The sequence below is a fragment of the Rhineura floridana genome, chromosome 8 (genome assembly GCF_030035675.1).
Source record: "Rhineura floridana isolate rRhiFlo1 chromosome 8, rRhiFlo1.hap2, whole genome shotgun sequence".
Taxonomy (NCBI): Eukaryota; Metazoa; Chordata; class Lepidosauria; order Squamata; family Rhineuridae; genus Rhineura; species Rhineura floridana.
The window spans coordinates 49,877,147-49,894,997 of NC_084487.1; the positions used below are offsets into that span (position 1 = coordinate 49,877,147).

Here is a 17,851-nt window from a genome sequence, read left to right on the forward strand (position 1 = left end):
ATTTCATTTAATTTCATTTTTAATTTGTATACCACCTTTCTACATCACTGCACTCAAGGCGGTTTACAACCATAGAAATGACAAAAATATACAGAAGTAATCATACTATCATCCTATAATGCTACAAAATATAAAGTAATGCAAAATAAGCTTAAACAACAAATGTTACAAAAATACACAATAATACATATACAAGTGTAGCACCAATACAGATTACTATTAAATAAACCCCATATCAGTCCCTTCTGCTTCTAACATACACACCCTCTCAGGGTCCTGGCTCTCACCCAGGATTCCATACATCTGTTTTGGCTCTCACCCAGGACCCAAACACAGCTCAACCCCAGAGTCTCGCAGCAAAGAAGGGACCTGGGAACTGCTCACATCATCATCATCATCATAAAAAAATGCTTACATCATCACAAAAACAACTTAAAGTTTGTTTTTATGAATAAACACTAAGGTAGATGGCAATTCATATAAAATATCAAAGTAATGTTGTGGAATTTTCTCCTTAATGGAGTCCTTGTCCAGGAAACGACACTGAGGCAGGTTGAAGCTTTCAGCTGTTTATTATACATACAATTGTAAGGAGTCCCTGCTAGCATGTGCTATGGCGGGAGACTTCCTTCTTCCCAAAATTGAGGGTCTTTTATAAGATTTTACAATGTACAGTCATGTGTCCCAAGGTACCCAATAAGGGGCTTTACCTGTTTCCCGCTCCCACCTGGCTCCGTGATTCGTCAGGTAATTCTCCATTAAGAGGAAGTATGAACTCACATACTCTTCTTTTATCCGCCCCATCCTGTCACAACATCTGTCCCCTTCCACCTTATTTACATATTAATACCAGCAACCCCTGAGAGTGGAAAATTCCACTTCAGTAACATACAAAATATACAATAAAACATACAATAAAACATAAAATACCATACAAACAATACAATGTCCAGAGCCTCAGTTGCAAAAAGTCACTTACTATGTGATCCACAAATAGCAGACGTATCAGATATTAAACTGATAAGAAGAGACGCTACACTTGATCTTAGCAATTAGGCCAAGAAGCTATGAATGCAGCCATGATTCTCTACTAATAAGGACAAATGTAGTTTTTTGGCATGTGGACCTTGTTTTACAACCATTTCTGTCTGGCTTAGTTCACATGTAACATTGAGCCAGCTGAAGGACTGGAGGAAAAGCAAAGTGGCTGTGATCTCTTCTCCACACATTCCCACAGGCTCCTTCATGGATTCTATGCCTGTGGATACTGAATGCCTGAGTAGGGCTTTTGCAATTCTTTGGTGCAGAACACTGAACAACAGCACTATTCTTTAAAAGAATGGTGATTTTGGCTATAAAGCAGAGTAGAAACCTGAGTGACTCACAAGTTCTCACCATCCTTCTGCATGTATGTATTGTGTTTTGTTATGTTGTACACTGCCCTGGACACCACATTGGCTTCTGCTGCCAACATTCTGATGCAGTTTAGGCCACTGTGTCAATTTCACAGGCAAAGATCTATGAATGCTTTGCCAAGTTCTGTGCTAGGGGTCTTCAGTTGGAGTTAGCTCCCCCTGAAGTCCCCCTGAATCCATGCTGTTTATTTATCAGGAAGGCACAAAGGGAGACTGCTGATTCCAGGCTCAACTAATGCTGTAGCACATAAGAGAAGCTACCTGCCTATGTTAGTAGTCAGGGCAAGTTCAAAAGATAGAACACACTTTTTAGTTCATTTAAATTGTCTGCAATGCCATGTTCTGTATATTTTGTTAATAAATTGAGTTGTTTGTTTAAAATACGGTTGGTGTATTTTGATCCAAGGGAATTCTGAACAACCTATAGTATCTCACCCCACATCCTTGCTGTGGGCCTTTTTGCAAACTGTAATGTTCTGTTGTGGGAACTGTGGATAAATGAGTAGACACACACTCTTTGAGGTTGCATACACACTAAATATTTAAAGCACATTTAAAACACATTCCCCCGCCCCCAAGAATCCTGTAGTTTGTTAAGGGTGGTGAGCTCCCATCACCTCTGTGATGGTTAAAATGTAGTTCCCAGGACTCCTTATGTATGGGATGAGGTGAGTGGAATTGGGATTTAAAGATGTTTAAATATATGGTAGGTGCATAGCCTGAGATTGCTGAATAACAAAGAACACTTTACTTTGTATGGTACATTTTATATTGCTCTATTATCACTAGCACTAACTAGTGTCATTAACTATAACTGCAGTTACTTTACAACTACCAGATTCCATGTACAGTAGGGCCCTGCTTATACGGCGGGTTAGGGACCAGGACCCCGCCGTAAAGCGGAAATCGCCTTAAAGCGGAACCCATTGACTATAATGGGCCGCGTCGCGCAAAAATGACACGAAAATGTCGCAAAATGCCGTAAAATCGCAAAATCGGCTTTAAAATGGGGAATTTCACCGAATTGAAAGCCACCGCATCAGTGGAATGCCACAAAACAGAACGCCAGTAAGCGGGGCCCTACTGTATTACACCAATGCTTTATAGATTACAGCAAAGCCTTTGATTGTGTAGATTATGAAAAACTATGGAATGCTTTAAAAGAAATGGGGGTGCCACAGCATCTGATTGTCCTGATGCGCAACCTATACTCTGGACAAGAGGCTACTGTAAGGACAGAATATGGAGAAACCGATTGGTTCCCAATTTGAAAGGGTGTGAGACAGGTATTTTACCACCCTATTTATTTAATCTATATGCAGAACATATCATACGGAAAGTGGGATTGGACCAAGATGAAGGAAGTGTGAAAAGTGGAGGGAGAAATATCAATAATTTAAGATATGCAGACGATACCATACTACTAGCAGAAACCAGTAATGATTTGAAACGAATGCTGCTGAAAGTTAAAAAGCAAAGCACAAAAGCAGGACTACAGCTGAACGTCAAGATGATTAAAGTATTGACAACAGAAAATTTATGTAACTTTAAAGTTGACAAGGAGCACATTGAGCTTGTCAAGGATTATAAATACCTTGGCACGGTCATTAACCAAAATGGAGACAGTAGTCAAGAAATCAGAAGAAGGCTAGGACTGGGGAGGGCAGCTATGAGAGAACGAGAAAAAGTCCTCAAGTGCAAAGATGTATCGCACCACTGAACACTAAAGTCAGGATCATTCAGACCATGGTATTCCCAATCTCTGTGTATGGATGTGAAAGCTGGACAGTGAAAAAAGGGGATAAGAGAAAAATCAACTCATTTGAAATGTGGTGTTAGAGGAGAGCTTTGTGCATACCGTGGACAGCAAAAAAGGTAAATAATTGGGTGTTAGAACAAATTAAACCAGAACTATAACTAGAAGCTAAAACAATGAAACTGAGGTTATCATACTTTGACACATAATGAGAAGACATGATTCATTAGAAAAGACAATAATGCTGGGAAAAACAGAAGGGAGTAGAAAAAGAAGAAGGCCAAACAAGAGATGGATTGATTCCATAAAGAAAGCCACAGACCTGAACTTACAAGATCTGAACAGAGTGGTTCACGACAAATGCTGTTGGAGGTTGCTGATTCATAGGGTCGCCGTTAGTCATAATTGACTTGAAGGCACATAACAACAACATGGTAGAGACTTACTGCTCTATATTTATTTATTTATTTACTTATTTACTTACTTATTTATTTATTTCATTTGTATACCGCCCCATAGCCTCTCTGGGTGATTTAAAACAGTTAAACAGAGTTTTAAAAAGTGGAGGTCATCCAACAAAAAACGAAAAAAGAGGGGAGGAAACCCCAGAATGACAAAAAAGACTTTTTTAAGACATGTGTGTAAATTAACCATTTTGATAATTTCCACATGTCCTTTTTTTGTCATTCTGGGGTTTCCTCCTCTCTTTTTTCGTTTACAACAATTAAAAACATTAAAAACAAATATACAAATTTAAAAACACATTTTTTAAAAAGCAATTTAAAAACGCATGCTAAAATGCCTGAGAGAAGAGGAAAGTCTTGACCTGGCGCCGCAAAGATAACAGTGTTGGCGCCAGGCGCACCTCATCACAAGTATCATTCCATAATTTGGGGGCCACTATATTAGCAAGTGGTAGCAGCTAACTATCCATTGGGTTATTCTATTGTGGGTTTAATCCTAGTAATGAAGGTGTGGCACTTAGATGGCCAGTTAAAGTGGTCTTCCTAGTGACTCCCCAGGGGTGCCAGGATACAGAGGAGGGTAAGAACTCTTTTAAGGGGTCCTGAGTATGTCACAGGGCAAATATTAGTCATACTCAGATTACATCTATTGATTCAAGTTACTTACATCCATTGATTTCAGTGGGCCTACTCTGAGTATGACTAATATTAGCTAGTACCCTTTGTTATTTATTATTGAAGAATTTGTAAATTGTTCTACATTCAAATAATACTTGAAACGTGTACACAATTAGAATATAAAACATAATACAAATAATAGAATAACATTAAAAACATGAATCCAAGAAGAATTAAAAGCTACAGAAATAAAATAGACTAATTTGCAAAGGTTTTGGGGAAAGGTTTTCAAAAATGTTGAAAAGATAGTAATATGGGGGGTTGCTTCACTTCGAGGGGAAGAGAATTCAAGAGAACTAGTGTCATAATGCTAAAAGCGTGTGCTTGAGTCACAGCATGCTATCGCAGGGATGTGTGGCACCACTATTTGGTGATTATTTGTTGGTTATGGCTGAGCTATTTGAAAAGCCTAGCCATGCTATTTTATTTATTTATTATTTGATTTATATCCCACCCTTCCTCCCAGCAGGAGCCCAGGGCAGCAAACAGAAGTGCTAAAAACACATAAAAACATCATAAAAACAGACCTTAAAATACACCAAAATAAAACAACTTTAAAAACATTTTTTTAAAAAAGCTTTTAAAACATCTTTTAAAAGGGGTTAAAAACACATTGTTTTTTAAAAAACATATTAAAAAGCAATTCTAACAGACTAGGATAGGAAAGTCTTTAAAAGGTGCTGAAAAGATAACACAGATAAAGCCTGCCTAATATTTAAGGGGAGGGAATTCCACAGGGTAGGTGCCGTCACACTAAAGGCCCATTTCCTGTGTTGTGCGGAACAGACCTCCTGATAAGATGGTATCTGCAGGAGGCCCTCACCTGCAGAGCGCAGTGATCAACTGGGTATATAAGGGATAAGACGGTCTTTCAGGTATCCTGGTCCCAAGCTGTATAGGGCTTTGTACACCACAACTACAACCTTGAACTTGGCCCAGTAGCAAATGGGCAGCCAGTGCAATTCTTTCAGCATCGGGGTGACATGATGGTGATACCCTGCCCCAGTGAACAGTCTTGCCACTGCATTTTGCACCAGCTGCAGCTTCCGGACCAACCTCAAGGGCAGCCCCACATAGAGCGCATTACAGGAATCCAGCCTGAAGGTTTCCAGTGCATGGACAACAGTGGTCAGGCTATCCTGGTCCAGAAACGGCCGCAGCTATCTTACCAGACGAAGCTGGTAAAAGGCACTCCTAGCCACGGAGGTCACCTGGGCCTCTAGCAACAAAGATGGATCCAGGAGCACCCCCAGACTACGGACCTGCTCTTTCAGAGGGATTACAACTCCATCCAAAGCAGGCAGATAGATTTGAAGATAGACTATGTATTAAAGTATTTGTGCCTCTGTTTCTGCTTATAGTATGCATGCTCATCGTTATCTTAGCTTCCTTCTATTGATATGATTTTGAAATGTTTTACTAACTGGATCAGTTGACAATAGTTAGTTAGCTAGTTCTGGCTGACTGGGTCATCAGGTGTGGGTTCTGTTCCTTTGTTGAGTGAAAAAGGGAAATAGTTTGGCTTAAAGACTTGCATGTGTAAATTTAATTTTTGTGAGTACTCAGCTCATGTGTGCAGTATTGAAATCTGCTTTCCATGGATGAGCTTGAAGTTTAAACCCAAAATGCACAGAATATTTTTGATAAGTGAAAATTAATCAGGTGTGAAGAGGCCAAGTTAAATGCAAAGCAAATTAGCTCCACCACTTTCCCCCCCACTTCCTTTGCAGCTTCTTTTGCACAACTATTTGCCGCCCTGAGCTCCTACTGGGAGGAAGGGCAGGATATATATCAAAGAATAAATAAATAAGCAAACTATGATTGCAATCTTTCACACACACATACTTGGAAGTATGTCACAATGAATAAAGCAAAGATCACTTCTGAGTAAAAGTGCACAGGATTGGGCTGCACATGGCTGGTCAGTGAGACTCACTTTTTAATGTCAGCCTTTTTTACTTACTGAGTTGCAGCACATGACTCAGGTTAGTATGATTAGGATAGAAGCAGATGCAGCATTTTTGAAAGACAAAATCTGACCAGCTTGTTCAATTTAACGAGCCATTTTAAACCTTCCTCCCAACTTCCCACACAAGCATCTGTAGTGTACATTAAAGAGACTGTAGTGGGAGGAGACTGAGATCAGCCCCAGGAAGTCAATTTTGTCAAGTTCTTTCTACAAAATATTCTGTTTGTTTTGGGTAATTGTGAGCTTAAGAACTTTGAACGTTAACTCTGCCAGATCCAATGAAAAAATTTGAGGCTGGAGGCCTAAACATGTTTACAATACTAGACTTGGGGACAGGCAATGGGGCTGATGTCAGCTGCCTGGTACTGAATACTGATAACTCACAAGAACCATCAATCAATTCTTCTGACTCTTTGGCAAAATGTTGGTGAAAAGAGTCTCTCTCTCATATCATTTGCTTAGTTGGTTTTTGACTATATGATCTACTATAGAAAGAGTTAGACTAAAATTGTGTTCTCATTTGGAAAAGCATTAGTACAGCCCTTGAGGAGAAGGTGTACATAAGAACAACCTGTGATGGAACTTGATATGATAGACTCTGACTGGCAGTACCTCTTTAGCTGAAAACATATACACAGTTTATGTGCTGACAGTTGTACATAGTTTTCTTATCAGATATAGTTGGCAAAATTAGATTTTTCTTGTATTGTTAAAATGAATTCCAGCAGGTAATTATCAGTAACTAGTGGCAAATGAAATGTGTGCCTTTGTAATACTCTCTCTGTGTGTCTGTGTTTATTAGTATGATTTATTATCCTGCAGATATTTCTTATATATTATTCCACACTGGAAATAAAAATTCTACATGCTTTAATCCTCCTGGGCTCTGAAAAGCACAAGTGGAGTTACTCAAGGCGGCACATACAATTGGTCAATGGTGGTGCATCTTGACAATGGCTGATAGCAGTTAAAGGATTTAAGCACTGAGAGCCCTGGATCTGCTCTGGAATGGAATCTGTTGCTACTGTTGTCATAGTAACAAAGCTGAATACCTACATTCTACAAGCTTCCTCCCTTCTCCTCCTCTGTACTACACCCCACACTAGCAAAGGGCTGAACAAAATTGTGAGGATTTGTGCGTGGGTGAGAGAAGGAAGAGAGACAAGCTGTGGGCATATCAGGGTGGGTATGATAATGGGAATAAGGAAACTACAGTGGGGATGGAGAATGGTGCAGTTGTCTCTTTAAAAATCTACCGGTTCTCTCAGCTTCCAATTCCCTAGAGGCGGGCAGGCCGCAGACCACATAGTTCCTCACAACTGTGGAAAGCATGTTTTCTGGCAGGGTAGTTGGGCAACTCCAGTAGTTATTAGCACTGTTGATAGCCCCATGTCCCAACTTCCAAAAGGTGGTTACAGCACCTTTCCTGGCTACATGCTACTGACCTGATTGGCTGGTCAGAGTCACCTGTCAATCAGAAGCCACCTGGGTCAAGAACCTTTAAAAATAGAATGTTGCCAACAGTCCTTTGTCCCTCATCCATTGGACCATCCAGGATGCTATGTTACACATGAGGAGACCATGGCCTATGTGGGTGAGTAACTGTCTAGAGTAGATAGAGTGGACATATTTATTCTATTCTGCCTTTCTCCTTTTGCTCTCCTAAAATTGGCTGCTGGGGTTTGATGTACATCTGTGACTGTTCACAAGAGATGATGCTCTTCCTACTGTGCTTACATTTCTTTGGCCCATAGTTTGTACTTGTATCTAGGGAGAATTTGAGCAAAGCAAGATGCCCTGCTCCCTGAGAGGAAGATGCTCTCTTATCTCCATAAGTAATATAAATCACTTGTAGCCTTGAGAATTGTCCTTCTCTCAAGGTCAGAGGAAAAGGGAGGACTGGAGGCAACATACCTCAAATTTGGAGACGGGAGCTATTCCACTTCTGAGGGAGGGAGGGAGGGAGGGAGGGAGGGAGCTCTCAGGGTCTCCAGAGCTAGACTGATTCATTTTGCAACTTGCCATCTTGCACTGATTCATGTTTGCAACTTGCTATAGTAGGATTTCCTCTGGTAGTATTTAAGGAAGAAGAGCATCCACATGTAAGTTAAGGAGTAACTTCATTCTCCAAAGCTTCACCTGATTTGACCAAAATCTTTCTCTCAGCCTAATCCCATATCTTGTTTTAAAAATTCTACAAACCCTGCCTACTGCTTCTTTCCAGAAGCTGAGCCAGGAAATGATCATTCCATTACAAATCATTCTGCATTTGTCATCATAAGAACATAAGAAGAGCCTGTTGGATCAGGCCAAGGCCAATCAGATGCCTATGGGAAGCCCATAAGCAGAACCTGAGCACAACAGCACTCTCTCCCAGGGGTGTTTTTATTGATTGATTGATTGCATTTGTATACCGCCCCATAGCTGAAGCTCTCTGGGTGGTTTACAACAATTAAAAACATTAAAAACAAATATACAAATTTAAAAACACATTTTTAAAAAGCAATTTAAAAACACATGCTAAAATGCCTGGGGGAAGAGGAAAGGCTTGACCTGGTGCGGAAAAGATAACAGTGTTGGCACCAGGAGCACCTCATCAGGGAGATCATTCAATAATTTGGGGGCCACCACTGAGAAGGCCCTCTCCCTTGTTGCCAGCCTCCCAGCTTCCCTCAGACTAGGCACCTGGAGGAGGGCCTTGGATGCTGAGCGTAGTGTACGGTAGGGTTGCCAGGTTCATGGCCTGAGACTGATCCTGTATCTTTAGGAGAAGAGAAAGTCAGCCACGTACAGGTGTTCTTGCAACTCTGTAATGGGAAAAACCACAAGGTAGAATTTTCCCTTCCGCCTGCACAACTTTTAAAGATACAGAAGACCTCTTGGTTGCCAGGCCCAGCCTCCAAGAGGTCTTCTGTATCTTTAAAAGTTGTGCAGGGGAGAGGGGAGAATTCCACCTTGGGGTTTTTCCCATTACAGAGTTGCACGAACACCTGCACTTGGCTGACTTTCTCTTCTCCTAAAGATACAGGATCAGTCTCAGGCCCTGAACCTGGCAACCCTAGTGTACGGGTGGGTTCGTGTCGGGAGAGGCATTCCATCAGGTATTGTGGTCCCAAGCCGTGTAAGACTTTATAGGTTAAAACCAGCACCTTGAATCGAGCTCGGAAACATACAGGCAGCCAATGCAAGTGGGCCAGAATTGGTTTTATATGTTCGAATTGTCTGGTCCCTGTTACCAATCTGGCCGCTGCGTTTTGCACAAGCTGCAATTTCCGAACCGTCTTCCAGGTCATAGTCATAGTCATCCAGGTTCACGGGTTGGGGGAGCAGGATCCCAGCCCTATGTATGAGGCATTCAGAATGAAAGGGGAACATGTTAGCCACTGAGAAGAGTCTTTGTTCTTTTGTCCTGATTGGAGCCAATCAGACTGAAAGGAGGGAAGTCAGCCACTGAGAAGACTCTTCTCAGGAGCTAACCCAGGTCTCCCCTTTCATACTGATTGACTCCTAGGGACATCTGTTATAGTGGAGTGTGGACTTGGAGATGATATGGAGAGCAAGGGAGATAAGGGAAAGTAGGAAAGGGGCATGGCTATGTGAGGGTGTGGTGTGACTGTCATGAAGAAACTCTGAACTTCTGCATTTGCCAGTACAATACTGCTCTCTCCACCGACAATTCTCAGCATCTGGTATTCAGAGACATACTGCCTCTGACAGTGGAGGTAGAACATAGCCATCGTGGCTTGTAGGCATCGTGTGTTGTAAACAACTGTCCATACTGACTTCTGCTATTTGTCCTGGTAATTGTATCAGTCACATTCAGAACCTATGTTCTCCTCTGCATATAGTCTGTTTCCCTTGAACTATTGTTTTCATTAACTCCTTCAAATAGCAAACATGATTGTAGCCAAAAGAGGACCACTGAGAAACAAGGAGTTATCAGTATGCTCAGGGGGACCCTGAGATGTTTGGAAGTTAAATAAATAAACAAATAAGCAATCTAATAAGGACTAAGTATGCTCAGTAGCCACAGAATAGAGAGTGACAGCTCAGTTCAGGTTAAACTTCTATTGCTTGGAGTCAAAGGTTACTGCAAAAATTCAAAGAGGCTCAACAGTGTACAACAAATCACATTTGCAAGTACAAATACTGAAAAATTGTATGTAAATAAAGCATAGTACATAAAAGCTGGAATGGATTAAAAAAACCAAGCACTAAATCAAAGGATAAAAAGCAATAAAATTATCATGAAATCAGCGCATCACCCATTCCAATGTATCTTAATGTATCTGTGTAATCTCTAAAACCACTTTTGCACAGATCTTTGCAATAGCCAGTACAAAAAGAGGTGCCCTTCAACAGGGGTGGGAAATCTCTGACCTCTCCATTTGGCCTGTGAAGCCATTTCAGCCCAGTCATACTCTCTTGCCTGTAGCCGATCTCTGCTGCTGCTGCAATTGCCCAGTAGCATCTAGACGACTGTCATCATGCTGTAGTTTGCAGCACCATCTGTTGGCGGATGCAGCTGCAAACTACAGCATGGCGACAGCCTTACAAAAATATCATATATACTTTCTGAAAATATTTTATATATCTTACAAATGTATCTTTATAATTAATAGATATAACTTGGTAATTACAACAACTTAATTTATTATAACTTTTCTGGGTCTGGTGGACTCCCTACATTCTGTGGGTCCTCACGTGCCACATACCTTGCCTTATATGGCTTCCATTGGCCAGAGTGATAAAGAAAGGAGAATAGCTTATGAATCAGTACTCCAGCCTCTTCAAATTAGCTTGGTGGTTTTTCCTATTTATGGATATTTTCCTCCCTGGAGTGGTAAATTGAGAGCTAGTCACCATCTGAGCATTTTACTTCAGCGCAGTCTTGACCATGGGGATTTAAAAGCTGTTGAGACATGATTTGTTTAAGGCTAAGGGATTCCTGCTTACTTTTGCAGAAACTACTATCTCTGAGCTTTCAAGATAGAAACTTTTTGTTGAAGAAAGGAATCATACCTGTCTAAGTATTGAAGACTATGATTAGATCCCCTCTTTTGAGTCCTAACAGTAGACTTAAGCCCAAAACAGACTTCAAGCAAGGGAATTTTGTACCTTCCAGGGGACCTGACCAGGACTTAATTTGTAGGATGAAAGTTTAGTTAAGAGAGAGGATACTGAGTTGAAGGAGTCTATTGGAGACACTCTTGAGGAGCATCTAATGTTTTTTCTTAGGGTAGTGCCCTTCTATTATAGAGCAGTCAGCTATCATGACCAGCTATCATGACTTGCTAAGATACAAAGGGAGACAAATGCAGTTTCTCTTCCCTTGGTAACTCCAAGAAGTATTCTAAGAATGATATAGTGATGCCTCAGTCCATAGAACCTTGGTCTCCTGAGTTAAAAGCTTCAGGGGAAAAATATCCTGGCAAAAACTTTCCCTGCAAATAATATAAGTAATTAATGATCAACCCTTTTTAACTAGAAGAATTGACAGCTACATTTTTGGAAGCACATGAAATAGATGTAACAGCTTTAAGAAATAGGTTTAACAGCTTTTATCCACTCTGATGCCCTTGCAAAGTCTGCTGCTTGAAGCCTCCTTCCCACCTCTGCCTGCCTGGCCAACACCCTTGCCATGTCTTTTGTTTTAGCTTACCACCAAGTCCTGCCTGCCTGGTTGTTTCTCCATCCTTCCAAAGTCTGCTGGGTGCCCAGGTCTACCTGTCTGGGTGCTTCTCTTTTGTGCCAAAATCTGCAGCTAAGCCAGATCCCCTGATCTGTCCAACTTGTGCTCCTCTGCCATACCTAATAGTTTAGATAGGAGCTAGGCAGTGTGTACAGTGTCCCTGTTTAATTGCTTATAAATCAAGGACCATAAATCCCATGTGACTGAAATTTGGCAGGTCTGATCCCTTCAGGGGGTGGTGTTTTTTTGAAGAATTGAAAATATTGCCAATTGGATGAAAAACACAAAAAGTTACAGGCAACAGAAGAAGAGCTGGGTCTCCCATCAAAACGAGAAACAAAAATGAATAAGAATGAAAATGGATGAAACTTAGCATGAAATGAATATTCTAAGGAATGAAAAACAAAATGAAGATTTTAAGAATGGAAATGAGTGGAATAATGAAACATTTTCATTCTTCCCTCTAAATCACTGTCATAAAGATATTATGGCCCCCGTAAAGAGGAATAAAGCACCATTCAACACGTTGTTGTTGCAAGTATAGCAGAGCTTGTAAATAAATATTTTTGTGATATATGGAAATGTTGGTAGACATAGTCCTATGGCCGAGATTCGAACTTCAAAACCTTGCTTTGCTCCAAGTAAGCTCTTGTAGGTGATAACTTGCTTTGCCTACTTGAACCCCACTGAGAAGGGAGCATCTTGCGCTTATTTCTCTTCTCATAAGAAACTGTTTCTTTTGACCCTTACCAAAGCAAATTACACTGTTTATTTGGATCCTGCTGTGAGAGGTAATGAACTACCTATTTCTCTGCCCAGCAAATGAGTCCAGAAGAGTATTTGTATAAGCCACATCTGTATTTTCCTTTTGTAGATCTAGCAAATCCCCTTTCCCTTGGTAGGACTTTGACACCTGTTCAGCTCATGGATTACCTAAGATTGCTAAGGACACAATTAGATCCAATCTCTCTCTCTCTCTCTTTCTGTATGACTGTTATGCTTTCCTGTGCCAAAGACCTACGGTTATTCATAACAGCCATGTCCTCTTCCAGGATATCCAATCCCATTTCCCCAACCCCCAGTTTTCTGGCTTCACTCTCCCAACAGTCAGCCAGCATTCCATGGGCACTGAATATGCTTTGCCCCACAGGATCCATTTAGGGGTTCCTTCCTTAGGGCTTTCCCCCTAAAGATATTTTAGATGCCATCTCTGTTGCTTTTTAAGGTGGACTACGACCTGGGAGACCAGGGTTCAAATCCCCACACAACCACAAAGCTCACTTGGTGACCTTGGGCCAGTCACTGCTTCTCAGCCTCAGAGAACGCTTACCATGAAAACCCTATTCATAGGGTTGCCATAAGTTGGAATTGACTTGAAGGCAGTCCATTTCCATTTCATTGAACACCATTCTCATTTAATAAGCCTTTTAAGTAGAGATCTTATTCCAGTATGCATCTGTGTTACAACTGTTTTTAGATATAGTTTTTAAAAAAAAATGTTTTACAGATGTTTTTAGGAGGGTTTTTTTTACTGCACTGGGCTCCTTCTGGGAAGAGGGGTGGGATATCAATTTAAATCACAATCACAAACATAATCATAATAATATGTACTTCAGCAAAGTCTGGATTTCCCCCAAGCCTGTTCTTAAATTTCTCTTGTGTGTGGATGGTACCTTTTTGGCTACATAGTGATCCGTACTCAGTCAAGGAATGTTTGAAGGATGAGCATTCATTACAGAAAGAGAAAATACAAATATCTAAAAAGCAGCATAAATTGCCTTAGGAGATGTGGAATACTGGGCACAATATTTTCTTTCTCCTCTCATATCCTTGTTTCTTTCTTTGTTAAGTGCTCTAACTGGGCAGACATTCTGAATGAATAGCCTATTTCTTTCTTACTAGCTGTAGCACCTGCTGTTTGCCTGTATCTACACCCCACTTTGCCATTGTGCCAAAGTGTGGTTCAGAAAGAGAACAGACAACGGGAGATGCAGGAAAACAAGATGTTTTGGATTCTCTTTTAAGCCTGCAAAGGAGCTATTTCAAAATCTTACAAGTCTCTGCCTGGTTTTTATCCTTTCAGGTCCTTTTATTGTTAATACTATTATTCCTGCATTTGGCAAAGGCAGATGTTCCTACTGCTCAATGTCTGTGACAGAAATCTTGCTCCACATGTGCCACTGATCTATTTTGCTCCTCTACATGCATCATTCTTAGAAAGCTGGTTATTAAAAGGAGACATTCTAAATCTGGAAGAGGCAGAAGGAGGAAGAGAACAGAATTCAAAGGAAAATACTTGATTTTGTTTGAAATGTTAGCTACAGTTTGACATTTTGCAAAGGGTTTTTTTTGTGTGTGCATCTATTATGTCTCTGTAAGGTTTGGACCACTTGAAATTAGCTGATGATCTTGGTGGACCACTTAAGGATTTTTTCTGCCTCTTGTAGCAACTACAGTGCATTGTGTGAGATGCTGTATAATTAATTTTTAATTGTATTTTTATTGCTTCTTTTAATTCTTATTTCTTTTATTATTTATTTTTTATATATTTCATTGTATTACAGTTTGAATTTTATGGAACGATAAACTCCAATTTTCTCCAATATATAAGAAATAAAAGAAGCAATAAAATGCAATTAAAATGTATATGAATATTTAATGTGATGAATGTGCCACCTCCCATCTTCAACCACAAATCCACAGACATGTTATGGACTACCTATACAAAACTTGTGGACCAGTGGTGTTCCGTGGACCACAATTTGGGAACCCCTGCTTTATGTCAAACCTGTAACTGAGTTTAATTTCCTTATTAAGTAGTAGTCTTCCCTGTGTTGCTGTGAGTTTGTATGACAGAAGTTTCAATAATGTAAAACTGATATGAAGTGTGGTTTATGAGACTTTTACAAAGGTTAACTCGGCCACCTTAAATTCAGACCCCTACCTGTGATTGGTTGAAGATTCCATTATAACTGGTACAGACTGTTCTTGCTTAGAATGCCTACATGTCTTTATGTCCAGCAGGCCTGTAATCACTGCCTGTCATCCTTGGGCAGCTTCCAGGGCCCACAACTGGTGATTTCTGGGATATTGTTCTGGGACACTGCAAGTAAAAAATGCCCACTGCCACAAACATACGACAGGTGCCAGGGTTGGAGATCCCCCCCCTGAGCAGATTGCAGGGGAGAGAAAGAATTATCAAAAATTGCCTCCTTCCCTGTGCTGTTCACGGATGCCTTCCACTACTGGAGCAATGCTCATCAAATTCCACCGCACCGCTGGGTTTTGTTGGGAGTTTTCTGAGAGTCCAGAGTGTGTGAGTTCAAATCCCCACTCGTGTCTCCTAGGTGTCAAGGGCCAGCTAAAGATCACCCCCACAGTGAGTGGCTGTCAGGCCCAGGATGTGACTCAGGAACCAGACCAACGGCTGTAGTTAATTCGTGTTTTATTAGGGTAATGTCCAAACAAAGACTGCGTTTTCTCATGAAGCAATACAGGGATACAGGTCCTGCGGCATTGGGAGAAAGTTGACAGAGCAAGGGACTTCTTCCCACCTGTTCTTTAAGAAGGGGCCAAATGGGCGCGCAATCTTTCGCTCCTCCTTAACTGCCCCTCAGGTACTGCCCGCCTTCCCTCCCTTCTCTCCTGTCTTTTCAGCTGTCTGCGTGTGCGCGGTGAGGGGGGAAGCATCACCCCCTCCTCTTCTGAAGTTTCCGATTCCAGGATGGGGGATAGGGGAGGGGCTGATGGTAAACTGCCTCCCCGCTTTTCGGCTGTGAGCAGCCCTCCCTCTTTCCCCTCTTGCTCTGAGCCTGAAAGAGGGGGAGGCGTGAGAATGTCCAGGGAGGGCTCAGGCTCCCCGTTGCTAAGCGACCTTATCACTGGCAGTTCCTCTGTTTCGTCTTCGCTCCAAAGGGGGGAAGTTCCTCCCCCTTCCCTCTGCCATCCATCCGAATACTCTTCTCCCAACTCTCCGGGATCCAGCTCCCCGGGATTGGGACCCCAGCTCTGCCTTCTGACAGTGGCTCAGGGGTTATGTGCCCTGCCACCTGTGCAGCTGTGGGCAAGGTGCATAGTCCCAAGGAGCCCAGTTGGCCCCCAGCTGGCAGTTGCGGACAAGGAAGGGGCTGGCTTGTGCAGCTGTGGCAAGCTGAGCAGGCCCTAGCCAGCTTGGGAGGACTAGCCTCAGAGAGAGGCAATGGTAAACCCCCTCTGAATACCGCTTACCATGAAAACCCTATTCATAGGGTAGCCATAAGTCAGGATTGACTTGAAGGAGGTCAATTTCCATTTCCACAAGGGGAGCACAATTTTCATCAGGACAACAGCATGCAGGGAGGTGAGGTTTAACTGTTCCATCCCAATCATTACTTCCCAGTCCCAAGATTATGCAGCCTCCTAAGATTATTTTATTTATTGAATTTATATTTTGCCCTTACTTCTGAAGAAGCCCAGGGTGGAAATACAATAAAATTGTATTTTATTCAATAAAACTAAGCTTTCAGTCTCTGCGATTGATAAGTGAGTTGTTTGGACACCAGTAAACCCTGGGGTCCTAAAGAGCTGCTGTTTTCCCCTCACATGCACACGCTAGTTGCTTCTGTCTCCTTGTAATCTTCATTTGAGTTTAGGCACACCTTATAAGTTATTTTTGTGCAGATTCTACTACGCAGTAAGTGTGAGTGGATGTTAAAAATCATATGATATACATGTCTACTCAGAGAAGCAAGTCTCTTTGTGTTTAATGGGGCTTACTTCCAGGTAAGTGAGTACAGGATTATAGCCTAGGCTTTTTTGTGGGGAAGGGGCAGAGAAGAGTTCATGGGGAAAGGGCCCCTTGTACACACCAGCCTGGAAGTAACCACAGTTGAATACATTTTGGACTTATGTATGCATCTGAACACACAGTAATCATGCCAGATTGGTTGATGCCTGGAGATGTACTAGAAGGGGTAGGGGGTAGAGAAAAAAAATGTCCCTTCCTTTATAAAGATGCATCATTCTGGTTAAAGGAAGCAAAGTTTGATGCCTATGATACAAGCACTAAGGCTGCAATCCAATTCATGTCTACTCAGAAGTAAGGTTCATTGGGTTCAATGGGACTTACTCCCAGGTAAATATGTATTGAATTGCAGCCTAAGTCCCCCTTTGTAGCCATTTCACACCTTGTTATGTCTTCACAACAAGCCTGTGAGGTAGGTTGGCCAAGGGCATCAAATGAGCTTCATGGCTGAGTAGGGATTTCCAATCCTTTTTGGTCAAAAAAGAAAAAAATGTTGTAGTTATTATGAAGTATTAATAAATAGCTACAACAAATGAATTAGTGCTTGATTTTTGACTATTTAAATCTTGAATTTATCCCAGCATGAACATCTGGATGGAATTGCTCTACATTTTGAATCACTTTCAACCTTCTACATCTGAAATATTAATGCCTGATTGTGCACTGAATGTAGCATTACCAGCCTAAGATCAGCAGGTGAAAGACCTAAAGTAACATAGATCCACACTCCCCAACAGAAACATTCAGATGCATACCCAGCTATAGGGATCTGCGTGTGTGCACATCCGTGTGCGCACATACACACATACACACACACACCTTCCCCAAGTTATTTTTTTACCTGGGAGACCAGGGTTCAAATCCCCACACAGCCATGAAGCTCACTGGGTGACCTTGGGCCAGTCATTGCCTCTCAGCCTCAGAGGAAGGCAACGGTAAACCCCCTCTGAATACCGCTTACCATGAAAACCCTATTCATAGGGTTGCCATAAATTGGGATCGACTTGAAGGCAGTCCATTTCCATTTTCCCTCCCTAACTCCTGGCTTTGGGCTGGAACAAAAGCACACATCCCACCCCCCTTTTTTGCTTTTT

At 41.6% G+C, this 17,851-nt stretch overlaps 1 protein-coding gene and 1 pseudogene across 1 annotated transcript in view; one reads left to right on the forward strand and one right to left on the reverse strand.

Moving 5' to 3' along the window:
- Window positions 1–17,851, forward strand: part of GRIN2B (glutamate ionotropic receptor NMDA type subunit 2B) — a 326,614-nt gene that overhangs the window by 93,898 nt on the left and 214,865 nt on the right. The window lies entirely within an intron of this gene.
- On the reverse strand, window positions 952–1,069 carry LOC133363522 (U2 spliceosomal RNA; annotated as a pseudogene).